This window comes from Mustela putorius, unplaced genomic scaffold (assembly GCF_011764305.1).
Source record: "Mustela putorius furo isolate JIRA1106 unplaced genomic scaffold, ASM1176430v1.1 tig00000992_pilon_pilon_pilon, whole genome shotgun sequence".
NCBI lineage: Eukaryota > Metazoa > Chordata > Mammalia > Carnivora > Mustelidae > Mustela > Mustela putorius.
The window spans coordinates 2,999,255-3,026,660 of record NW_025421526.1 but is presented as its reverse complement, the minus strand read 5'-3'; the positions used below and the strand labels follow the sequence as shown (position 1 = coordinate 3,026,660).

General features: G+C 41.7%; 1 protein-coding gene across 3 annotated transcripts in view; it reads right to left on the bottom strand.

The window, feature by feature from the left end:
- Positions 1–27,182, bottom strand: part of CUNH2orf88 (chromosome unknown C2orf88 homolog) — a 74,711-nt gene extending 47,529 nt beyond the window's left edge. For 2 of the 3 annotated variants that reach the window (XM_004763384.3, XM_004763385.3), the window contains exons 1-3: positions 27,078–27,182; positions 24,560–24,738; positions 305–517 (exon numbers count right to left, since the gene is read on the bottom strand). The gene's annotated coding sequence lies outside the window, so the exon portion shown is untranslated. The remainder of the gene's footprint in view (positions 1–304; positions 518–24,559; positions 24,739–27,077) is intronic. The other variant, XM_045086486.1, reaches the window with a different exon arrangement.
- Positions 27,183–27,406: the final 224 nt, after the last annotated feature.

Here is a 27,406-nt window from a genome sequence, read left to right as displayed (position 1 = left end):
GCAGCATTCCTCTTATCCAACTCCTAATCCATCAACTCTGATGGGCAGTATCCATGGCCAGAAACATCTTCATTAAAATGTCTCCTAAAAATGCTCCCACATGCACAACATTTTAAAACTCCAAAGGGATCCTCTGATATGTCTATCAGAACTTAAGTTTATTTATTATTGATAAATCTTAATCAAGGTTCTTCAATAGTCAGCTTGGTTATTTTCCTGACATTTTGTTAAGTGAACATGGGGATATTAGCCTTCCAGTTTTAGTGATGGAGAAAACAAAAGGTATGAAGCCTTGCTGCCTTACCTCAGTAGTCATAAATGTAGTAGTAGAGGTTGTAGTAGAGTTTCTTTCTCTCCGATGTTGCCTTTCTGGCTCTATTAGCAATTCTGTGTTTTTCTCCAAAGCTTCTTTTCATAGAGTTTTAATAACAAGTTTCTCTTTCATGTATGTTCCACATTTAGGGCTTATATCCTTCCAAAGACTTTTCATTCCATTTTTTCCCAACTACTTCATTGCCTAGAGTGGTTGAGGAGAATAATTTTTTGCTTAAACAAAGTTATCATAAAACCAACACATGTATAACCAATTTTTAAAAAGTTATTATCTTAGAATAAAGACTTTACTCATATTACTACTCAGATTCTCAAGGAAAATAACATCTTTATTTCCTATGACCTATCCTTGTTCATCTCTACCCCACTAGGTGACCAGTGGGCGGGACGTGAGAGCGGGGTTTGGGGGAACTAAACATGTGTGCTCAGTTAGGCCATCTTGATCCAGGGATATTCTCTGGATTTAAATCTTGTGTCTTCTGCACCAGAAGAGAGCATCCTAGGCAGCAGTGAGTTTGTAGAAACTTGACTAACAGGGCTATCAATTATAAACCAGGTAAAACGTCTACCAAAAATAAAGCCCTTGGTTTTGGAATAGTTGAACTGAAACCATCTTCTTTTTTTCTGGCTGTGATTAGAGTAGAACTAATAGTCTTTTAAAAAAAATATTTATTTGAGAAAGAGAGTGAAAGTATGGGAGGGGTAGAGAAGGAGGGGCAGAGGGGAGGGAGAGAGACAAGCAGACACCACCGTGTTGAGCCCCATTTGGGGCTTGATCTCGAGAATCTTGAGATCATGACCTGAGATGAAATCAAGAGTTGGATGCTTAACTGACTGAGCTATTCAGGTGCCCCTAGAATTAATAGTTTTCTAAAGTCACTCCTGGTTCTGAATAATAAACTCCTATCATCTGATTTTAGATCTTTTCTTCTTGGTGGCTGAGTACAAAAACAACAACAACAACAGCAACAGCAACAGCAACAACACAACCTATTTATCCAAGAGTAAATCCAGAACCCATCCCTATTTCAGTGCATTGGCGAATATCTCCTTCTGCAACGAGAGGAGAAAAGAGAAGAGAGAAGACTTCCCCTCTCAGTCCTGCTTCTCTGCCAGCATCTGCGAAGGGGCGCACGGATTCTCACTGCTGAACTGTCACATTTTATCTCTTAATGGATTCTTGCTCCAGGAGTCAAAGGCTGATGAAAGGTCAAAAAAATAGAAACTAACATTCTATTTTATAGTGAGTCTAACAGATCTATGAAAGGACAGGACGAGAGTAAAAACCATGGACTGACTACGGCTGCTCTTATCCACTTGCTATTTGTTTAGATTAAATTGTTTAGATCAGATCAGATTAGCCTTGAGGCCCAGGAAGCCCAGATGCACTGTTTCTGCAAAGTAAACTGAGCATAATGTTAGAGGGAATGTCCGTTACGTTACTAGGAGTGCCTCTTGGCGAACATCAAGAAATGCCCTCTAGAGCCTGGCACACGCTGCATTCTGGGTTCACCTGTACTGGGCCATCCCTGCGAGGCTGCTAAAGGCAAGTGCCCGGACAGGGCAGTGGGAGGCATTCCTGATCCTGTCTGGAGGCGAAGGTTTCTACCTGCGGAGTCTTCCTTCACGCCCTGGCAGTGGTGCTGAAATTAGTGGGAGCTCCTTCTCAAAGAACAGCTAAAATTCAGTTTCTTCTCTAGGGCTGGCTGGCTCCAGCACAGCTGACCATATTGATTAAGAACTCTGGCTGCGGAGTTGTTCCCTCCACGACTTAAGCAAGAATGCGGAAAGCAGGCTGTGCAGGCTATCTTGGAATTATGCCCAAATGTAAAAAAGAGCATGAGAAAATCACCCTCATAAAAAGAGAAGAGGGTCTGGGAACTCAGAAAACCACTGACGATGGATTAAATTTGCCTTCACTTTACACCAGGTATAGTTTGAAAAAAAAAAAAAAAAGCAATTGAATTATAAATCTAAAAATCAAGGAACTGAACTAAAGCCCTGGTTTTTTCCCTAAATAATTGGGAAGTTTTAACAATTTTCAAGCCTCTGAGGAACTATTTGCTAATCTATAAATCAAAACCAACTATAAAGTTACATTTTAGCCTTCTTCATATGTCAGTATGAAGACTAGAAGTGATTGAGCAGAAGCTAAATTAATTGTTAGTTCTTTTAAGAATAAGCAGAATAGAGGTGCCTGGCTGGCCCAGTCTGCAGAACAGGCGACCTGACCTCAGGGTGGTGAGTTCAAGCCTGACGTTGGATGTAGAGCTTACTTGAAAAAAAAAAAAAAGATAGAAAAGAAGATTAAACAGAATAAAAAAAAAATCAGTATGTCTTTCAAAGTTAAACTTAATGTTTTTTATATATTTCCTCTCAGTCTTTTATATATTCTACAGTAAATATCTATCCACTTGTACTTTATATAACAGTTCTTATCCATATACTATTCTAGCATAGAATTTTGATTTCAGGTAGCATTAAATAGTATTGACTTTTTCTATAATTCTTAACTACAAATTTACAGAATTTAACTGAATGAAGTTTCATTTAGGGAGACAGTCTGGGCTATAATACATTTCTGATTGGAGGCAAGTCTGACTACACATCTTTGTGACTGCAAATGGACATGTGGCATCATTAGAAAATTTCACTGTTATATTAAAGAATTAAAAGTTATTTATCCATGAAATTTATTCACTTTATCTGTCTTGGAATCAGACGATCTCATTCCTCATGCTAAATCCTTTCCTGGTTATTATTTAATACCTTTGCTTTGTCAAAGCCTATTCCTCTTTTTAAAAATCCCAAACGAAGAAGGAGTTCATTACATAAAACATTGGCCTTAACGTCACTTGGCCCAGTCAGTGTAGGTCAAACATGAAAGTCTAGTCATACTTGTATCAGATGAGAAAGAGGTTAGGTCCTAAAATTCTAGTCTGCTTCCCAATCCGTAAGTCAACACACAAGATTTCTGTAATCATATTTTTTAAACACCACCGGAGAAAACAAATTTCCGAGTACACTCTTTCAGCACAGGATAGGGTAAGCTATGCGATTTTCAAAGGAATTTTAAGTAGAAGACCAAGAAACTAGTATTTTGAGCTTGGCACTTTGAGGTGAAGGATCCTCCGTTAGTAACATGGACAGATAGGGCTATGACCATAGCTTGCAAAAAACCATCTTCTAGAACCAGGCCATCTAGGCAACTGGGAGGAGGAGGATAGGAATGGACCGGGGGACAACGGGGCTCTGTGTGAAGGCGGCTGGCGAAGGGCCACCCCGTTACACTCCTCTGAGGCTTTTGAATGTGTAGGTGTTTGCAAAGCAACCGAATTGAAGAAATAGAAACCAAAAAGATCAAAGTAGCCTGAGACTGAAAGTCACATCAAAACCACATCCATGGAAAGATCAAACATCTCGTGATTGTCCCTAAAACGTTAGTAACTGTATCTTTAAAAACCAACAAAATGAAACCCCCAGAGGAACCCCCAGTGTGGCTGCCTGGGTCTCAAGAGAGGTCGAGATTCTAGACAGAATTAGACACCAAAAGAAAGTGTTTGATAAAGTTTTATTTGCAGTGAAATTCAAACTCACAAATGACTTCCAGTTGGGCTTTGGCAAATTCTCGTTCCCAGCAGCTTCGTGTTCAGATAAAGGTAACAGCTTCCCAAGTTGAACAGGAGTTCAGAAGGGGCCCAAATCGGCTCCAGGGATGGCTGCCTGCGACTGGGACCTTTTCACATTTTTCTGCACTGGTTTCCCTGACATTTCACGTTTGCCAGGAGTCTCGGTTTGGGAGTCTCTGAATTCAGCTCTTTTTCTGAAAGTGGCCTCTCAGTCCTCGGTACTGGATGTCGTTGGCGCGCTCTGCTGCTTTCCGCCCTGTGGGCCAGAGCGCTGAGGCTCCCACGCCCGCAATCAGCCGCCGGCCTTGGGGAGAGAGAGCTTGGAACACCGACTTTCACCAAACGAAGGGACCTCCAAGAAGTGAGCCCCCCGGCCACGAGGACGAGAGCGCCGTGTCGCTCCAGCACCCCTTGCTTCTCGGATCAGAATAGGCACAGCCTGAATGGGACGGAAAGAATCAAAGTTTCCAGAAATGGAGTCCAGGCAGTTCAGCTCATGACCGAAGAGTGGCCGTTCTGTCCTCCCCGAAGACCATTGTTAGAGGTGAGGTAGACAGGCGTGGGGATGCGGCAGCTCGCACAGCAGGCTCCGCGAGAGCGTGCCCGGACCCCCAGGAGGAGGTCTGTCCTCCAGCTCCGCGACGGTCACAGGCCGGTGTGCACGAGCCCCAGACCGGTCCGACCGCCTGGACCCTCGGGCAGTCGCAGCACCAATATCGCACCAAACGGCCTCTCTTGTAACCTTCACTGCAGCTCGGAAGCCAGATGCTTCACCCCCAAGGCCCCGCGCCCGTGCCGGGGCTCCTCCCGCCCGCTGCTGCTCCGCTCCGGCGAGTCCCACCTGATGCTCCGTCGTGGCCCCTTCACCGCGGCCTGGACAACCCTCGCCCCATCCTCCGCAAGCTCCTGCACCTCTTCTTGTCCTACAGGTCTCTGCACCTCCGGGCCCCATGGGAACCTGGCCCTCCCCCAGGACAGCCCTTCCCCTGCAGGCCTCGCTCCCACAGGCATGGAACATTCCGCGCCCACCCGGGTCCCCCACTGCCAGCATCCCCCCTTGTAAGGCTGCTGCCGTGGGCGCATCCTCTCCGCCATGCTTCTACGTCGGCCTCGTCCACACTGTTCCCGGTTCTGCGGGACTTCCCGGCCTGCGTCCAGCCTCCCGTTCCCGCCTGGGTCCAGCCTCCCGTTCCCGCCTGGAGGTGCCCTTGTCCAAGCAGGACAGAATCAGAACGGAAAACGTCTTCAGTGATAGGAGTGCGGATCACCTCAGGAATTTCTAATTTTGTCAACAATGTTAAAAAATAATGTGATTAGGGACGCCTGAGTAACTCAGTGGGTTAAGCCTCTGCCCTTGGCTCAGGTTGATCTCAGGGTTCTGGGATCGAGTCCCGCCTCGGGTCTCTGCTCGGTGGGGAATCTACATCCCCCTCTTTCTCTGCCTGCCTCTCTGCCTACTTGTGATCTCTCTGTGTCAAAAAAATAAAATATTAAAAAAAAAACAATGTGATTACAGTTTGTGTGTAATAAAACCCATCTAAAATATATAAATATTTATATAGATTATTTAAAAAATTCTTACTGGTTTCCTGCTCAAAACGTGAAACACAGTTTAATTTGCTTCAAATTAATTTGTGTAAAAAATGTGTAAAAATTTTAGAGTAAAAAATTTTTAAATGTGATGACATACATAAATGTTTGAAGGGTTTGCACACATTCTAAAATGTAGATTAAATTTAACTTCTGCTACAAAGTTCTGCTTTCACGACTTGATACTTAGATACCTAGTCTTGTATATTATCACTATGCTTTCTCCTGTTAGCATTAACTTTTTAAATTCTAGAGATGTGGAGAAATAATCTCGAGGTGGATTTATAGATTTATTGTTTTATATCTCCATTAACTAGATCCCCCCAATGGATACAGCTTTCTCTTCCCTCAATCATGCATGCTCATTTTAAAAAATACAATTAAACATAAAAAACAAGGTAAACAAAAATCCTTTAGCATCCACTCTTTCTCTCAGAAAGTCATTCTATCATAAATAGTTGTATAGGATTCTATCTTACATATTTTTTTAACTATGAATAGTAAATTTGCCTCCTCTATAAGGAATGATGTTAACAGCTTCATGTGTATCCCTCCACACTTTTCTGGTATACAAACATTCTACATATAGAGCATGCCATGGTGTGCGTGTGTGTGTACAAAATTTAGGTGGTTATTTCTTTTTATAATAATGAGATCTTATTATAGATACTTCTCTATAGTAATATTTTCACACTAAAGAGTACTCTGAAAATATCTCTAACTCAATGAGCAAAAGGAAAAAAATACAGTAATTTTGAATATAGTTGTGTAAGGCCTCAGGTAACTTAAAAAATTGCGTTTTCGTTTTCTTCACTGTAAAATTGCCATCACCTACCTCATAGGATAAAACGAGTGCCTTGCTCATGGGGTGTGCTTTTTTTTTTTTTTTTTTTAAGATTTTTCTTGGGGAGGAGTCAAGATGATGGAGAAGTAGCAGGCTGAGACTACTTCAGGTAGCAGGAGATCAGCTAGATAGCTTATCTAAAGATAGCAAACACCTACAAATCCAACGGGAGATTGAAGAGAAGAAGAACAGCAATTCTAGAAACAGAAAATCAACCATTTTCTGAAAAGTAGGAGTGGCAGGGAAGTGAATCCAAAGCCACGGGAAGATAGACTGTGGGGGTAGGGGCCGCCTCCTAGCAGGCCGAGCAACAGAGCACAAAATCAGGACTTTTAAAAGTCTGTTCTGCTGAGGGACATCACTCCAGAAGCTAAACCAGGGTGATGGGGTCAGTGTGGCCTCAGGAGCCGCAGGGTCACAGAAGGATCGGTGGTGTCTGAGTGTCGCAGAGATCGCAGGTATTAGAATGGGGAAGCCAGCTACAGAGACATAGCCGAGGAGTGAGCTCTCAGCTCGGTGTTACCTTGAACCGGTCGCAGCCTGGGTGAGCTCGGAGCCCGGCCAGAGGCCAGGGAGAAGGGAGTAATTGGGCGCTATTCTCTAAGGGTGCACTGAGGAGTGGGGCTCCAAGCTCTTGCACCTCCCAGCCAGAGACTGGGAGGCCGCCATTTTCATTCCCGTCCTCCAGAACTCTACAGAAAGCGCTCAGGGAACAAAAGCTCCTGAAAGCAAACCCAAGCGGATTAGTCAGCCCCGCCCCTGGTAAGGGCGGTGCAATTCCGCCTGGGGCAAAGACACTTGAGAATCACTACACCAGGCCCCTCCACCAGAAGATCAACAAGAAATCCAGCCAGGACCAAGTTCACCTACCAAGGAGTGCGGTTTCAATACCAAGGAGAGTGGCGGAATTCTAGAGGAGGAGAAAGCAAATCATGGAATTCATGGCTTTCTCCCTGTGATTCTTTAGTCTTGCAGTTAATTTTTCTTTTTCTTCTTTTTCAATTTTTTTCTTCTGCTGCTAAATTTTTAACTTTTACCCTTTTCTTTTTCAACTTTTTTAAACTAGTTTATCTAATATATATATATTTTCTTTTTTATATTTTTTCTTTATTCATTTTCTTTATTTAATTGTTTCTCTTTTTTTCTTTCTGAACCTCTTTTTATCCCCTTTCTCCCCCCCCCCCATGATTTAGGATCTCTTCTGATTTGGATAAAGCATATTTTCCTGGGGTCTTTGCCACCCATTTCGTATTTTACTTGCTCCTTCATATACTCTTGTCTGGACAAAATGACAGGCGGAAAAATTCACCATAAAAAAAGCAACAAGAGGCAGTACCGAAGGCTAGGGACCTAATCAATACAGACATTGGTAATATGTCAGATCTAGAGTTCAGAATAATGATTCTCAAGGTTCTAGCTGGGCTCGAAAAAGGCATGGAAGATATTAGAGAAACCCTCTCGGAGATATAAAAGCCCTTTCTGGAGAAATAAAAGAACTAAAATCTAACCAAGTTAAAATAAAAAAAGGTATTAATGAGGTGCAATCAAAAATGGAGGCTCTGACTGCTAGGATAAATGAGGCAGAAGTAAGAATTAGCGATATAGAAGACCAAATGACAGAGAATAAAGAAGCTGAGCAAAAGAGGGACAAACAGCTACTGGACCACGAGGGGAGAATTCGAGAGATAAGTGACACCATAAGACAAAACAACATTAGAATAATTGGGATTCCAGAAGAAGAAGAAAGAGAGAGGGTAGCAGAAGGTATATTGGCGAGAATTATTGTAGAGAATTTCCCTAATATGGCTAAGGGAACAAGCATCAAAATCTAGGAGGAGCAGAGAACCCCCCATCAAAATAAACAAGAATAGGTCCACACCCCATCACCTAATAGTAAAATTTACAAGTCTTAGTGACAAAGAGAAAATCCTGAAAGCAGCCCGGGAAAAGAAGTCTGTAACATACAATGGTAAAAATATCAGATTGGCAGCAGACTTATCCACAGAGACCTGGCAGGCCAGAAAGAGCTGGCATGATATATTCAGAGCACTAAATGAGAAAAACATGCAGCCAAGAATACTATATCCAGCTAGGCTATCATTGAAAATAGGAGAGATAAAAAGCTTCCAGGACAAACAAAAACTAAAAAAATTTGCGAACACTAAACCAGCTCTACAGGAAATATTGAAAGGGGTCCTTTAAGCAAAGAGAAAGCCTAAAAGTAGTAGATCAGAAAGGAACAAAGACAATATACAGTAACAGTCACCTTACAGGCAATACAATGGCACTAAATTCATATCTCTCAATAGTTACCCTGAATGTTAATGGGCTAAATGCCCCAATCAAAAGACACAGGGTATCAGAATGGATAAAAAAACAAAACCCATCTATATGTTGCCTCCAAGAAACACATTTTAGACCCAAAGTACCTCCAGATTTAAAGTGAGGGGGTGGAAAACAATTTACCATGCTAATGGACATCAGAAGAAAGGAGGGGTGGTAATCCTTATATCAGATCAAATAGATTTTAAGCCAAGACTATAATAAAAGATGAAGAAGGACACTATATCATACTCAAAGGGTCTGTCCAACAAGAATATCTAACAATTTTAAATATCTATGCCCCTAACGTGGGAGCAGCCAACTATATAAACCAATTAATAACAAAATCAAAGAAACACATCAACAATAATACAATAATAGTAGGGGACTTTAACACTCCCCTCACTGAAATGGACAGATCATCCAAGCAAAAGATCAACAAGGAAATAAAGGCCTTAAACGACACACTGGACCAGATGGACATCACAGATATATTCAGAACATTTCATCCCAAAGCAACAGAATACACATTCTTCTCTAGTGCACATGGAACATTCTCCAGAATAGATCACATCCTTGGTCCTAAATCAGGTCTCAACCGGTATCAAAAGATTGGGATCATTCCCTGCATATTTTCAGACCACAATGCTCTGAAGCTAGAACTCAACCACAAGAGAAAATTTGAAAAGAACCCAAATACATGGAGACTAAACAACATCCTTCTAAGGAATGAATGGGTCAACCAGGAAATTAAAGAATAATTGAAAAAATTCATGGAAACAAATGATAATGAAAACACAACGGTTCAAAATCTGTGGGACACAACAAAGGCAGTCCTGAGAGGAAAATATATAGCAGTACAAGCCTTTCTCAAGAAACAAGAAAGGTCTCAAGTACACAACCTAACGGTACACCTAAAGGAGCTGGAGAAAGAAAAGAAAGAAACCCTAAACCCAGCAGGAGAAGAGAAATCATAAAGATCAGAGCAGAAATCAATGAAATAGAAACCAGGAGCTGGTTCTTTGAAAGAATTAATAAGATTGATAAATCTCTGGCCAGACTTAGCAAAAAGAAAAGAGAAAGGACCCAAATAAATAAATCATGAATGAAAGAGGAGAGATCACAACTAACACCAAAGAAATACAGACAATTATAAGAACATACTATGAGCAACTCTATGCCAACAAATTTGACAATCTGGAAGAAATGGATGCATTCCTAGAAACATATAAACTACCACAACTGAACCAGGAAGAATTAGAAAACCTGAACAGACCCATAACCAGTAAGAAGATTGAAACAGTCATCAAAAATCTCCAAACAAACAAAAGCCTTGGACCAGATGGCTTCCCGGGGGAATTCTACCAAACATTTAAAGAAGAACTAATTCCTATTCTCCTGAAACTGTTCCAAGAAAATAGAAATGGAAGGAAAACTTCCAAACTCATTTTATGAGGTCAGCATGATCTTGATCCCAAAACCAGACAAGGATCCCATCAAAAAAGAGAACTATAGACCAATATCCTTGATGAACACAGATGCAAAAATTCTCACCAAAATACTAACCAATAGGATTCAACAGTACATTAAAAGGATTATTCACCACAACCAAGTGGGATTTATTCCAGGGCTACAAGGTTGGTTCAACATCTGCAAATCAATCAATGTGATACAACACATCAATAAAAGAAAGAACAAGAACCTTATGATACTCTCAATAGATGCTGAAAAAGCATTTGACAAAGTACAGCATCCCTTCCTGATCAAAACTCTTCAAAGTGCAGGGATAGAGGGAACATACCTCAATATTATCAAAGCCATCTATGAAAAACTCACCACAAATATCATTCTCAATGGAGAAAAACTGAAAGCTTTTCCACTAAGGTCAGGAACATGGCAGGGATGTCCATTATCACCACTGCTATTCAACATAGTACTAGAAGTCCTAGCCTCAGCAATCAGACAACAAGAGGAAATTAAAGGCATCCAAATTGGCAAAGAAGAAGTTAAACTATCACTCTTCACAGATGATATTATACTATATGTGAAAACCCAAAAGACTCCACTCCAAAACTGCTAGAACTTGTATAGGAATTCAGTAAAGTGTCAGGATATAAAATCAATGCACAGAAATCAGTTGCATTTCTCTATACCAACAACAAGACAGAAGAAAGAGAAATTAAGGAGTCCATCCCATTTACAATTGCACCCAAAGCTATAAGATACCTAGGAATAAACCTAACCAAAGAGGCACAGAATCTATACTCAGAAAACTATAAAGTACTCATGAAAGAAATTGAGGAAGACACAAAGAAATGGGAAAATGTTCCATGCTCCTGGATTGGGAGAATAAATATTGTGAAAATGTTTATGCTACCTAAAGCAATCTACACATTAAATGCAATTCCTATCAAAATACCATCCATTTTTTTCAAAGAAATGGAACAAGTAATCCTAACATTTATATGGAACCAGAAAAGACCTCAAATAGCCAAAGGAATATTGAAAAAGAAAGCCAAAGTTGGTGGCATCACAATTCTGGACTTCAAACTCTATTACAAAGCTGTCATCATAAAGACAGCATGGTACTTGCACAAAAGCAGACACATAGATCAATGGAACAGAATAGAGAGCCCAGAAATAGACCCTCAACTCTATGGTCAACTAATCTTCAACAAAGCAGGAAAGAATGTCCAATGGAAAAAAGACAGTCTCTTCAACAAATGGTGTTGGGAAAATTGGACAGCCACTTGCAGAAAAATTAAACCGGACCATTTCCTTACACCACACACGAAAATAGACTCAAAATGGATGAAGGACCTCAATGTGAGATAGGAATCCATCAAAATCCTTAAGGAGAACACAGGCAGCAACCTCTTCGACCTCAGCTGCGGCAACATCTTCCTAGGAACATCGCCAAATGCAAGGGAAGCAAGGGCAAAAATGAACTATTGGGATTTCATCAAGATCAAAAGCTTTTGCATAGCAAAGGAAACAGTTAACAAAACCAAAAGACAACTGACAGAATGGGAGAAGATATTTGCAAACGACCTATCAGATAAAGGACTAGTGTCCAAAATCTATAAAGAACTTAGCAAACTCAACACCCAAAGAACAAATAATCCAATCAAGAAATGGGCAGAAGACATGAACAGACATTTCTGCAAAGAAGATATCCAGATGGCCAACAGACACTTGAAAAAGTGCTCTATATCACTTGGCATCAGGGAAATATAAATCAAAACCACAATGAGATATCGCCTCACACCAGTCAAAATGGCTAAAATTAACAAGTCAGGAAATGACAGATGCTAGCAAGGATGCGGAGAAAGGGGAACCTTCCTATACTGTTGGTGGTAATGCAAGCTGGTGCAACCACTCTGGAAAACAGCATGGAGGGTCCTCAAAATGTTGAGAATAGAACTTTCCTATGACCCAGAAATTGCACTACTGGGTATTTACCCTAAAGATACAAACATAGTGATCCGAAGGAGCACGTGCACCCAAATGTTTATAGCAGCAATGTCTACAATAGCCAAACTATGGAAATAACCTAGATGTCCATCAACAGATGAATGGATCAAGAAGATGTGGTATATATACACAATGGAATACTATGCAGCCATCAAAAGAAATGAAATCTTGCCATTTGCGACAACATGGATGGAACTAGAGGGTATCATGCTTAGCGAAGTAAGTCAATCAGAGAAAGACAACTATTATAGGATCTCCCTGATATGAGGAAGTGGAGATGCAACATGGGGGGTTAGGGGGTGGGAGAAGAATAAATGAAACAGGATGAGATTGGGAGGGAGACAAACCATAGGTGACTCGTAGTCTCACAAAACAAACTGATGGTTGCTGGCAGGAGGGGGATTGGGAGAGGGGGGTGGCATTGTGGGCATTGGGGAGGGTATGTGCTTTGGTAAGTGCTGTGAATTGTGTAGACCTGTCCATTCACAGACCTGTACCCCTGGGGATATAAATGTATGTTTATAAAAAATTTTTAAAAATTAAAAAAAAGATTTTTCTTTATTTATTTGGCAGAGATCACAAGTAGGCAGAGAGGCAGGCAGAGAGAGAGGGGTTCCCCGCTGAGCAGAGAGCCCAATGTGGGGCCTGATCCCAGGACCCTAAGATCATGACCTGAGCTGAAGGTAGAGGCTTCACCCACTGAGCCACCCAGGCACCCCTTGGGGTGTGCTTCTTAAGAGTTTAATTTACTTCATTCAATGGCTGCGTAATACTACAGGATGTGGGGGCCATAATGTGCATAGTCATTGGCTTCCTGAGGGTACTTCTGTTATTTTCAGTCTTTGACTAGTACAAGCAATGTTACAACACATAGAATTATATGGGTATCTCATTCAGCAGTGACTTGTTCTTCCATGTGGTGGATTTTAATCCATATTTCTTTTCAAAAAGGCTGAAACAGTTGGCATTTCCACATGCACGAGAATATCCTTCTCCCCAAATCTCTTCAGTGAGAACTATTCCCACTTTTTATTTTGGCTGATTTAAAGCTAATCTAATGGCTGATCTAATGGCTATGTGGTGATGTATCATGCTGGTTTTATGTGCGTTTCCCAAACACCCAGTAAGGCTGAGCACAAGTTCATGCTTATTGGCCTTCTGAATTTGCTTTGTCCAAATCTCATTTGTCCATTTTTTTCTTTTTGGCTATTTAGGTTTTTATCCATTTGTAAGCACTTTTTATATAGTTTAGATATATCTATATCATGTATTTCAGATAATTTCCCCTAAGTTATTATTTCCTCTTTCAAAGTTAAATTTTTATTGAAGTGCAATATTCATTTCTTTTAGGTTGACATTTGATCCTCTGCAGATGGATTAAAATTATAAATTATGTGTATCTTTTTTTTTTATAGTTTCTCAGCCCTATCTCAGGTAATCAACAACTTGAGGGATATTTCTGTGCATATGAAGCCTATTATTTCTTCCTCCTTTTCTTTAATCAATCTGGAATTTACTTTGAAGTACTCTTTTCCAGATGAACAGGCTGTTAGGTCAGCACCATTTTAAAAATAACCCATCTTTCCACTTTTAACTAAGATACCATTTTTGTTATATATCAAATAGCCACATGTACTGGGATCTATTTCTGAGCTCTCTCTATTCTATCCTCTGACTTGCCTCTTTCTAAGCCAAAACCAAAGCCATTATAAGCAGGTTGTGATATGCTTTAATTTTGTAAGGCAAGTCATTCCTCACTAGTCTTATTTACATTTATTATCTCATATAAACTTTAAGATCACTTTATCCAATTCCTCCCAAATATTACTCAAATTTAAATTAGGATTGTATTACATTTGCTTAATTTTGGGAGAATTCATGTATTTTAGTAGTATATCTATCTAAAAACATTGAGGTCTTTACATAACATTTTATTTATTTATTTTTTTTTAAAGATGATCCTCTGGGGTTTTTTTTTCCCCCTTTTAAAACTTGTTGCTAGTAGAGAAAAAAAGTAATTTATTTTTCTTTATCCAACTTAGATCAATTTTGACATTAGTATTCCAAAGAACATTCTAAATCTTCTTCATTATTCAAGCTGTCCTCATTCTCACCAGACATCCTCACTTCCTACTTCATTAAGAAAATTGAGGTTATCAGCTTTCCAGACTCTTGTGTTCATGATCACCTGTGTTCATACCATTTCTTAAAAGCTTTTCCTCCATTATTGGAGGATGAAATTTGTCTTCTCCTGTTCAAGCCCAGACTCCATTGCCTCCTACTCATTTAGCTTCCTTGAGGACCTGGCTCCGTTGATTTGCCGCCTTCTCTCCTGCATCTTCCATGTCTACTTCTTGTGTTCCTCTGTATCCTCTCTGTGCTGTTAAATTCCTCTTTTCTGTTGTGAAGGGGTTCCTTTAATGCTCTTGACCTAATTCTACAGCCATTCAGCCATTTCCAATGATCAGAAATACAAAAATTCTGACGGACAGCTCTTCTCCTATCCTCCCTTAGCTTGGGCTAAAACACGGCTCTGTCAGCTCAGAGTGAGGACAGACAAGGGTCTGGCTCCCACAGACCTCCTCATCCTCTTTCTAGCCCTTCTGTGTTTGGGGAAAAAATAGCAGGGGAAAGGAGAGAGAAAAATGTTTCTTCCTTTGATTGTGGAAAATTGCAGTCCTCTGTGTTGGCTGTCCCTGCTTCTGGGGCTACGACTGAGCAGCCACTGATGTACTATGGGGAGTGCATGTTGAAATGCTGGCTTTGTCTTCTAGTACTGTATGCACAGATTCTTAAGCAAGCCTTGGAAAAGGGTCTCAGGTGAGGGATCTGCCTGCAGGTGTATAGCTCTTCTCCACTCCCTCTCAGCTCCCTCACAGACAGTCCACATCATTGTCTGGAGTGGACCTAGTCCCTGTCCAAATGGCCACAGTATTTTATACCTTCTCCCTGAGAGTGGAGAAGGATTTAAAAAAAAAGGTATAAAAGGTGTAGACTCCCTACCCCCTTGTGTGCATTAGAGAAGTCATACTGTTATTGCAAAGCAAAACTCAGCCCTATGTTGTAAATAAGAGATACTCCTCGGGCAATGCCATTCAGTAAAGATAAACATGAAAGTATGAGCAAACATGAATAAAAAGAAAGCACGGGCCCTGGTTTTATATTAGTGAATATAGGATTCAAACCAAAAAGCAATTTAAAAAGCTTCAGTGCTAAAGGTAAAAATTCACAAGGAAGATAAGATATGAATACTTACGTACCAAAGAACATAGCAATAACTCTATGAGGTAAAAATGCTAGAATATACAATGAGAAACAGAAACACACTAAAAATAGGACACTTTAATGTACTTTCTAATCCAAAACAGATCAAAAGTTCAAAAAATAAGATATAGGAAGACAGAAATAATCACAGAAACAAAGGAAATCAAGAAGTTACTTTGCACAACTCTCTGAAAATAAATAAACCTGGATGAAATGGATAATTTTCCAGGAAAGCCTAATCAACCAAAACTCAACCCAGCAGATCTGAAAATTCTACAGAACTCAATTTCCATGGAAATAAATAAATTAGGTTATAGTAGCATAAGTATTGCTGAGAATACTAAGGTTTAATACTTTGAGATAATATTAAAATGGTGTGTTAGAATTGAGGAAAATCCTAAAGAAATGGTTATAAACTAGTTTTTGCTTATATATGTTGCAAATACGTATTCCACCCCTCAAAAGTACCATTGTCTGGTCTGTTAACGGTCACTCCTCTCTTCCACCCAGTACTCCTTCTCTAGCCCTAAGCAGCCACTAATCTACTTTCTGTCTCTATAAATTTGTCTATTCTAGATATTGCATATAAACGGAGTCATATAATTCATGGTACTTTTTGACTGGTACTTGCATTTAACATAATATTTTCAAGGTTTAGTGATGATTTAACATTTATGAGCTCTTCATTTCTCTTAATTGCTAAATAATATCCCATTTTATAGATGTAATTCATGGTATTTATCCACTCAAGTGTACAGCCTTGCCCAAAGGAATCTTTAGAGAACAAATAATTCTAATGTTATTTAAACTTTCTCATATCTTAGAAAAATGAAAACTTCCAGATTATTTTTATAAATTATAACATTTATACTAAAACCTAATAAATTATAAAAAATGGTCAATTTTACTATTGAATATCAACTAAGAAAGGCAATAAAATATTAACAAACTACCTTAAGAGAATAATGAATCATAATCAAATGGGTTCCTCCCCTACCACTTGCCCAAGAATGGTTCAATAGCACAAAATATATTAAAGTATTTTAGCATATTAATAAATCCATGGAAAAAAGCTTGTGTTCATGTACATGGTTGTTGGAAAGTAATTTGATAAAAATCAAATCAACTCTAGATTTTTTTTTAAAAGTACTCCAAGAGTTGATGAAAACTTCCTTTATATGCTTATACATAAAATATGCATACATATTTTATATTGACCCTAAGCCTGGAATTTTTCCTAACAGAGAAACACAGGAGATGTTCCTCCTAAAGTCAGAAAATAGACAAAGATCCCCCAAATTATCACTAATACTTTTTATTATCTAATTGATTCCCTAATAACCTTCAATACCACAGATAATTAAAGGTATAACTATTGAAAAAAAATAAAAACCACCTCTATATTTGTAGATGGTATGATTGTACATCTGAAAAATCTAAGAGATAGCAAGTGAAAATGATGACAGAAACAACTCAGCAAGGTCTCAGTGAGAAGGAAACATATAGGACTCCATAAAAATCTACTTTTTGCTCCTTTTTCCTGCTTCTGTTCTTGCCGGGACCTGCATCCCCACCCCACTTTACACACGCTTTGTAAAGAGCATATATCCTCCTTGTAAGGGACAAGAAGTTCATGGCTCTGTAGAATAAATAACCACTAAAGAAGGTCCAGGTGAGAATGGCTGGGGGAAGCTGTCACACGCACATTCCAGACACCGGAGCGACGCAGGCCCTGCCTCCAAGGAAGACTATCTGGAACCTTGTCTTTGTTCTAACCCGTTCTTGTCCTATGGACACAACTAGGTAATGTTCACATAAGAGTAAATATCCCAGAAGACACCCTGAAGGCTGGCAGGACAAACTCCACAGCGAAATAGAGGGAAGAGACAGCACTGAAGAGGGCAGAAAGGGCACAGATGTGGTCCAGAGCTGAACAGACTTTAGGGAGCATCTGCAGGAGGGAGCGAGCCATGGGCAGGAGAGAAACAGATTCTTACAGGAATCCCCACAACATTTGGCTTTGAACGTCTGAGGGGCCAAATTTCTTGTGATTTCTTACAATCAGCAGGACAAAACCTGGAACTTTAAAATTTAATGGCTTGACTGTGGAAGAGCCAGGAAGGAAGGAGAAAACTCAGTCCCCTCCCTTAAAGAGACAGTACAAAAAACAGCCCCACAAGAGATACAACCTAGAAGCAGCATTTTGACAAAACCTAGGGTATACAGGAGGGAGATGTGTTTACCAATCTCAGAAAATGTGCTGGAGGGACAAGAATCTTTGGGAGATTTCTTCGGGAACAGAGGAGCTGGCAGATACTATTTCCCTTCCGTGCACACCAGCATAAACACCAGCACAGTAGATGCTTGCTACCTACCCCGCTATCAGTGTACCCTGCCCCAGAGTTCCCTGCAGAGATAGATGCCAGCTCCAGCCAGGCTTCAACCCTAGGTTCCGCCCACCCCCCAGCAGACCCTTGTGAACCTTGCTAATATCCCGTGTCCCTCACCCTTGAACTTCTGTGAATCCACCCTTCCAACATGCTCTTGGCCACAGCCCTTCCAAAACAGTGTCACAAGCCTAGTAATGTGCAAGCAGCCCTGAAAGGGGCTAGCACAACTCCGAAGTCACTCCTGTCCTGGAGAGAGGAAAAGATGACCACACACAGCCATCCGATTGGGGCCCAGCAGTGGGTTGGGGGCCGATGGCCAATCTGACCACAATCCCCACCCACCAGTGAAAGCACCTTAGGAGACAACACAGGGAACAGGGAATTCCTGTAGTTTGATGCTACTGCATCTCTGGGAAATGCCTGTTCTGACTCAACTGAAGCCCAGCATGGCCCCAGATTGGCTCACTAACAGGACCAAACCCTGCCCACAACAGGCAAAGAGAGCCACTGCAGATGACTGTGCCAAGGGCAAATGCATATCACCCCCACTGCTAGCACACATGCAGCTCACAGAGGAGATACCCTAAAGTCCCAGTACAAGATACCCCTAAAGTACCAGGATAGGAGACATTTTTCTTAGGTTCCGCTGGCCAAAGCAAGTTACATGGTTGAGTATAGAAAGACCTTAAGTAGGGAAAAAAACCTAGGAAGCACTAAAGGAGCTTTCATATTTTTATATCTATAAAAATCAGTCAAGGGAATCACAAAATAAAAGATTGTAGAGTATGACACCATATACGTAAAACATGGAGAACAGAAAATTAAGGAATGGAGTCAAATTTAAGTGACCACCAACTTAATATAGACTGCTATGTGCAGAAGATGTTATATACAAACCAAATGGTAACCATGAGTCAAAAACCAGTCATAGAAATGCAAAAGATAAAGGAATCCAAGTATATCACTATGGAAAGCCGACTGTGACACAAGAGAGCAAGAGGAGAAAGGAACACAGAAGAACTATAAAGACAGTCACAAAACAAGTAATAAAATGGCAGTATGTACATAGTTATCAATAATTACCTTGAATGTAAATGGACCAAACGGTCCAATCAAAAGACATAGGGTGACTGATGGATAAGAAACCAACCCATCTATGTGCTGCCTACGAAAGACTCATTTCAGACCTAAAGACACCTCACCTGAAGTTTGAAAGTAAAGGGATAGAGAAGTATTTTTCATACAAATGGATGTGAAAAGAAAGCTGGGGTAGCAGTACTTTTGTTGGACAAAATAGACTTAAAAAAAAGACTGTACCGAGAGAAAAAGGACACTACATAGACTTTAAAACAAAGACTAACAGGAGACAAAGAAGGACACTATATAATCATAAAGGGAGCAATCCAACAAGAAGATATAACAATTGTGTTTATGCACCTAACCTGGGAGCACTCAAATGCATAATACAGTTAATAACAAAGATAAAGTAATCAATGGGAACACAACTATAGTAGGGGACTTTAATACCCGACTTATATCAATGGAGCGATTGTCCTAAAAGAAAACCAACAAGGACATAGTGGCTTTGAATGACACACTGGACCAAATGGATCTAGCAGATATATTCAGGACACTCCATCCCAAAGATCAGAATGCACATTCTTTTCAAGAACACATGCAATAGCCTCTAGTATAGATCACATATTGGGCCACAAAATAAGTCTCAACAAATTAAAGAAGTTCAAAGTCATACTGTGCATCTTTTCTGCCCATAATGCTATGAAATCAGAAATCAGCCATCGTAAAAAATCTGTAAAGAGCCCAAATACAAAGAGGTGAAACAATATGCTACCAAGCAATGAATGGTCAACTGAGGAATCAGAGAGGAAATAACATACCGGCACACAAATGAAAATGAAAACACAACAGTCCAAATGCTTTGGGACGCAGCAAAATCTGTTCTAAAAGGGAAGTTTATAGCAATACAGGCCTATGTGAAGAAGCAAGAAAAACATTGAATGGACAATTTAACCTTACACCTAAAGGAACAAGAAAAAGAAGAATGAACAAAACCCCAAACCAGTAGAAGGAAGGAAATAATGTAGGTTAAAGTAGAAATAAATGAGATAGAAACTAAACAACAACAAGATGTCAATGAAATCAGGAGTTGGTTTGTAAAGATAACAAAATTGATAAACCCTTAGCCAGGTTCATAAAAAAGAGAGACTGTGAGAAAGAGAGCTGAAATAAACAAAATTAGAGATGAAAGAGAAATAACGAGTGACACCACAGAAATACAAAGGATTATAAGAGAATAGTATAAAAATTATACACCAACAAATTGGACAACCTAGAAGAAATGGATAAATTCCTAGAAACATGTATCATTTCAAACTGAATCAGGAAGAAGTAGAAAGTTTGAACAGACCAATTGCCAGCAATAAAATTGAATCATCCATCAAAAAACTCTTGACAAAAGTCCAGGACCAGACAGCATCACGGGAGAATACTATCAAATGTTTAAAGAAGAGTTAGGGGTGCCTGGATGGCTCAGTTAGTAGAGTATAATTTCAAGGTTTTGAGTTCAAGCCCCATGGTGGGCATGGAGTACATGTATTTTTTTTTTTTTAATTTTCTTCTTAAACTATTCCAAAAAATGGAAGAGGAAAGAAAATTTCCAAATTCATTCTATGAGGTCAGCATTACCCTGACACCAAAGTCAGATAAAGACACTACAAAAAAGGGAAGTATGGGCCAATATCTCTGATGAACATAGTTGTAAAAATCTTCAATATTAGCAAACTGAATCTCACAATACCTTAAAAAAGTCATTCGCCATGATCAAGTGGGATTTATTCCCAGGATGCAAAGGTGGTTCAATATTCACAAATCAATCAACATGATACATCACATTAACAAGAGAAAGGATAAAAACCATATGATCATTTCAATAGATGCACAAAATCCATTTGACAAAGGACAACACCCATTCATGATAAAAACCCTCAACAAAGTATGTTTAGGGGGAACATAACTCAACATAATAAAAGCCATATATGAAAAACCCACAGTTAATATTATACTTAATGGTGAAAAACTGAGAACTTTCCCCCAGAGATCAGGAATAAGACAAGGATGTCCACTCTCACCACTTGTATTCAACATAATATTAGAAATATCAGCCACAGCAATCAGACAAAAGGAATGAAAATCATCCAAATTGGTAAGGAAGAAGTAAAACTTTCATTATTTGTAGCTGACATGTTACTGTATGTGGAAAACCCTAAAAACTCCACTGAAAAACTATTAGAACTGATAAATGAATTCAATCAGTTTGCAGGATATAAAAGTAATGTTCAGAGATCCATGGCATTTCTATAAACTAATAATGAAGCAGTAGCAACAGAAATTAAGAAAACAATCCTATTGCAATTGCACCAAAAGTAATAAAGTATCCAGGAATAAACTTAACCAAACAGGTGAAAGACTTGTACTCTGAAAACTATAAAACATCTATAAAGGATTTGGAGATGGAAGGACATTCACGCTCATGGGTTAGAAGAACAAGTATTGGTTTTTTTTTTTTTAAGTTTTTTAAGTGATCTCTACACCTAATGTGTGGCTTGAACCCTGAGATCAAGGAAGTTGCATGTTCTACTGACTGAGTCAGCCAGGCACCCTATGGCAGAACAAATATTGTTAAGATGTCCATACTACCCAAAACAAACTACAGATTTAATGTAATTCCTATCAAAATGCCAATAGCATTTTTCACAGAACTAGAACAATTAAAATTTATATGGAACCACAAAAGACCCCAAATAGCCACAGAGATCTTGAAACCAAACCAAATGAAACCAAACCAAACCAAACCAAACCAAAACTGGAGGTATCACAATCCAAAATTTCTAGTTATATTACAAAGCTGTAGCAATCAAAACAGCATGGTACCAAAACAAAAAGACACATTGATCAATAGAACAGAATAGAGAGCTCAGAAATAAACCTGCAATTAGATGGTCAATTAATCTTTAATAAAGGAGGCAAGAGCATACAATGGGTTAAAGACAGCTCTTCAATAAATGGTGCTGGAAAAACTGGACAGCTGCATGCAAAAGAGTGAAATTGGACCACTTTATTACAGCACACACAAAAGTTAACTCAAAATAGATTAAGGACCTCAATGTGAGAATCAAAACCTAAAAATAATAGAAGAGAACAGGCAGTAATTTCTCTGACATTGGCAATAGCAACATTTTTTCTAGGCATGTCTCCTGGGGCAAGGGAAACAGAAGCAAACCTAAACTATTAGGACTACATCAAAATAAACAGCTTCTGCACAGCAAAGGAAACCATCACCAAAGCTAAAAGACATTTGAGGCACCTGGGTTGCTTAGCCGATTAAGCGACACCTTCAGTTCAGGTTATGTTCACAGGGTTCCTGATTTGACCCCTGCATAGGACTCCCTGCTTAGCAAGGTGTCTCTTCTCCCTCTCCCTCGGGCTCATGCTCTCTCTCCATCACTCTCTCTCTCCTCACTCTGTCAAATAAACAAACTCGTAAAGAAAAAAAAAACTGAAGGACAATGTAGTGAATGGGAGAAAGTATTTGCAAATCACATATCTGATAAAGGGTTAGTATCCAAAATATATGAAGAAGTTATACAACTCAACACATGTGTGTGTGTGCGCACACACACACACATGCACGCATGCACATGAATAATCCTATTAAAAATGGGCAGAAGACATGAACAGACGTTTCTCCAAAGAAGATACACAGATGGCCGATACATGATGCTCAACATCACTATTTATCAGGGAAATGCAAATAAAAACCTCAATGACCTATCACTTCACACCTGTCACAATGGCTCAGATCAAAAATAAAACAAACAAGTGTTGGTGAAGTTGTAGAAAAAAAGGAACCCTTTTCAGAAGGAATGCAAGCTGATGCAGCAACTGTGGAAAAGAGTATGGAGGTTCCTCAAATGTTAAAAATAGAACTTCCATATGAATCAGTAATTACACTACTAGGTGTTTACCCAAAGAAAATGAAAACACTAATTTAAAAATATATACACACACTGATGTTTAGAGCACCATTATTTATAATAGCTGAAATATGGAAGCAACTCATATGTCCATCGGTAGGTGAATAACGGAGACATTGTGTGTGTGTGTGTGTGTGTGTGTGTGCGTGTGTGTGTGTGTAAAAGGAACTATTACCCATCCATTAAAAAAATGAAATTTTGCCATTTACAATGACATGGATGGAACTAGAGAGAATAATGCTAAGCAAAGTAAGCTACAGAAAGACTAATACCATGTGATTTCACTCCTATGTGGAATTTAAGAAAGAAAACAACTGAACAATGAAGGAAGAGAGACAAACCAAAACAGACCCTTAACTACCGAGAATAAACTGAGGGTTACCAAACCATCAGAGGGGAGGTGGGTGGGTGGACAAGGTGGCGGGAATTCAAGAGGACACACTCATCATGATGAGCACTGAGTAATGTATGGGATTGTTGAATCACTATATTGTACTCCTGAAACTAACGTTAACACTGGATGTTAGGTATAGCAGACTTAAACTAAAATAAACATTATATAAAAAAATAAAAGTGCAGGATTGGCTTATGAAAAGATAAACTAATGGAATGGAATAGAAAGTCCAGAAATAAACTTGAATGCATAAGGGAATTTAGTGTGAAATGAAGACTGCATGCCAAATCAAACATAGTCTTTTCAATACATAATGTTGGAAAAACTGGGAATCAAGTTGGAAAAAAGTAAAGCATATTCCATACTCTTGCTATGTATCAGGATAAGCAGAGAGATCCACATGGATCACAGATTTAAATGTAAAAACATGAAATAATAAACACATTAGAAAACAGAAGGTGAGTTTTATTTTATCCTTGGGAAGACCTTTCTAATGATGATTCAGAATCCAGAAAGGCTGACAGTTAAAAGTAAACACAAGAACAAGTACTTTTGCAGGTTAGAAATATACCAACAGCAAAATCAAAATACAAATGACAAAGTAAGAAAGACATTTGTGACTCACAGTACAGAATAAATACTTACAGTCTCTCTCTCTCTATATGTATATATATTCACATATATGTAAATTTATAGAAATAAAGGAAAAGATCAACTTTATATGAATGTGGGCAAAGGATATGAATGGATAGGTCATGGGAAAAAAAATTTTCACTAAACATATGAGAAATTGCCAATCTTCACTGGCAAAAATACAAATTAATATTCCACCAAGATAACAATTCCTCAACTATCAGATTAGCAGAATCCAAAAGTCCTCCAGCACACTGCACGAGAGGCTCTGGGGAAGCAGACACTTTCAAACACCGCTTGTAGAAGTAGGAAATGGAATAACCACCAGGCAGGATTTTCTGGAAACATCTACCAGAATTTCAGATACACTTACTCTTGACCCAAAAATCTCATTTCCAGGAATTCCAGTATAGATATAGATTGATATAGATATCACAAATAACATCTATACATGCATACATTATTTGTACTAATATGAAACAACAGTTGTGCAAGGATATCCCTTGCAGGATTTTTGTAAGATCAGAAGATTGGAACAGAAGCACGCAGCAGTAGGGGCTGGTTGGGTAAGTCATGGGATATGCGGACAATAGGAAACTGCATCTGCAAGAGAGAATAAGGAACATCCTTACCAACTACTGACTTGGAAACATCTCCAGGATGAATTTTCGTGTTCGAAAAGGTAAAGAACAAAACAGTGTGTATTTTCGGTTCTTCTATGTAAACGGCTGCGGCCCCCGTGCACTCACGCTCGCGTACATGCGCAGGGAAACACTGGACCACGCACAAGCGGATAGAGATAATCCAGCAGCTGGAGGGGAAAGGTGGACAGGCGAGGGTAAGAATGAGATTTCGATGTAATCTTTTAATTTTGACACATTCAATGAATATTGCGCATGTTTAGGAGACTGTAAATGTTCAGTGTGGCTTTTCTTTTCTCATAGGATAAATTTCAAATTCCTGAGGCTCAAAGCCTCCCTGCACAACTTGGCCCTAGCCTGAAGGGCTTTTCCTTTCTCATCTCCTAGCCCGCGGGGACCTGGACCGCGTCGGTGGGGCCGGAACGAGGAAGTTACGAAGTCGCGGTGGGAGGAGCTTCCGGCGCGTCTGGTCTCACCCGCGGGGCGGTCCCTGCCCTCGAGCCGCCGCAGAGGCTCCTGGGAGTCGTGCATGCGGGCGCTCCAAAGAGTGGCGGTGGCTGCGCGCATCACGGGGACGGCGCAGCCGGAGTTTGGGGCCGAGGGAAAGGCCAGGCCGCGGCCCAGTGAACTCATACACACTGGGAAGCGAGGCCCCGTGAATATGATTCCTTTCACCGCGGAACTCCCGGACTTCCGGCGCCGGCGTCAGGGAGCTCTCGAGTTTTCGCGGCAGCACCGTGTCGCGCTGCGACCTCGAGACCGGACCGGTCTGTGCGCCGCTGTGCTCACCCCGAGCGCGGCTCCCTGCCGGCGCCGTCCGGGCTGTGGCCGTCGTCGGGTCCGCCACCCCGTCTCCCACCGACCGTGTTCCCAGCGCTGCGCCTTCTGCTCCTGTGACTCGTCCATCCGCGGGTGTCTCCCCCACGACCTCTCACCCGCTTCGCCCATCCCCCAACCGTTGCCCTCCTCAGGGAGGTCTGCTAAGGGCGCGCGTCCCCTGACGGCCTTCGGGAAACCCCTGCTCCTCACTGCGTTCAAGGTGATACTAAAACCCCTTCCCCGGCCGTCCCGCGCCGGCCCGCAAGTCCGTCCCGCCACACCTCCCGCCGCGCGCCGCGACGCGCTCCCCTCACGGTGCTCCCCCCACAGTCCTCGTCCCTGTCCGGGGGGCGTCGAGCTGCTTCTCGCCGTGTCCGCACCGGCCCTGCCGCACCGCCTGACGCCCGCTCGTCCCGCTGTCCCCGCCGGGTCGTTCCTCCGAAGAGGCGCGTCGTCACCGCCTCCGCTTCCTTCCACACGGGACTCCGTGACTGACGCGCATTTACTTGAGGACTCGCTGCCTCACGACGCGACGAGCTCCACGAGGCCGGAATCGTTCTTCTCAGACTCCGAAGGCTGCTCGGCGGACGGCGGTCAGTGAAGGTTTGTGAGGACATGAAGCTCCGTAAACCTCCAGAGCGAGATTCCGATGCTCTTTCCCCAGACGTGGAAGCGGAGGGTCAGAAAGGCCGGTCGTCCTTCCAGCGTCCCCAGCACAGTCCGCGTCAGCCCCACGTCCTGGAAGGCGGCGTTTCCTCCTGAGTGTGAGCGGCTCCTCGCGGGAACGACCAGAAGGGCCTGGAGGCGGCCCCGGAGAGCAGCACAGCCCGTCCTGGCTGACGGCGGCCTCGTGGCCGGCGGGGAGCAGCCTCCTTGGGGGCCCTGGGAACGGCCCTGGGTCTCCCCCTCACGTCGCAGAACACGGATGCGGTGGGATATCCTGTAAGTGGGTTTTCGAAGGGAACTGCTCTCAGAGGGTCCCGCGGGATGGAGGGAAGAGCCCAGAGCGGGAAAACGAGCAAGGAAAGGGGGCGCGGCGTCCCCGCAGCCACGGGGACGAGGGAGCGCGCGCGTTTGACCAACAGCACGCGGCAGCTTGGGAACGACCCGCGGCTCTGAACAAGCGGCGGCGACACCGCCCGAGGGTCGCGAGGCTCGCAGGCAGGACGAGGCTGCGGCCCTCACTGCACTCCCTGGGGCTTCCAGTGCTTTTGTCCCTGGAGAGACTCGTTCTCGAGGGTCTACCCCTCGCCCCCCATCGAGTTCTGGCCTAACCCGGTTCCTCTGGAAACTCCGGCTTCACCGCGGTTGGCTGAGTTGCTCCTGCTGCGAAGGCCGGGCAGAGCCCGCGAGTCGTGAGGGGCGGAGTGGGGGCCGGGGGGAGGCTTCCCCGGAGGAGAGCTGGAAGTTCAAAGATCCTGGGGTATGTTCAGTACCACATCTTACACTCTCAGAAGTGGGTGTCAATCTGGGTGTCGTCTCAGGCCGCTCACAGATGCGGCAGGCCCAGAGGAGCGGACATCAGCCGCTTCTAAAATGCAGAAGCTCCTGACTTGAGACACTCCATTAGGCTTGAACCTCTGCGTCGCTAGACTTGGCGAGCCACGGAAACTGGTCCTGTCAGGTTTAGTGTGTCAATCACTAAAAAGCAAAATATCTGGTATGAAGAGTTTGCTAAGGAAAACTGTACCTTAAAACTGGAATCCAGATGATCCAAAACAGGTATCCTATGAAGCGTGTAGAAACAAGCGGGTGGCTTCCGAAGGCATCCACGGCTGACTCCCAGGCCCCTCCGCCTAGAGACCGTTGCTAGGCGGTACCCGATTTGCTCACAAATGCACTTTCCACCCAGGGATCAGTGCTGTGATGACACACAACCCACGGCTCTGTCAGTCGTGCTGCTCCTGTTTCATTAAAGGCAAGAGACCGTGGCCAACATCACTGAGGCTGGTGGGTCGTCTCGCGGACAGGAACTGCGCCAGTGTCTTTCCTGAACAAAAAGATGAAGATCTTTGCCTT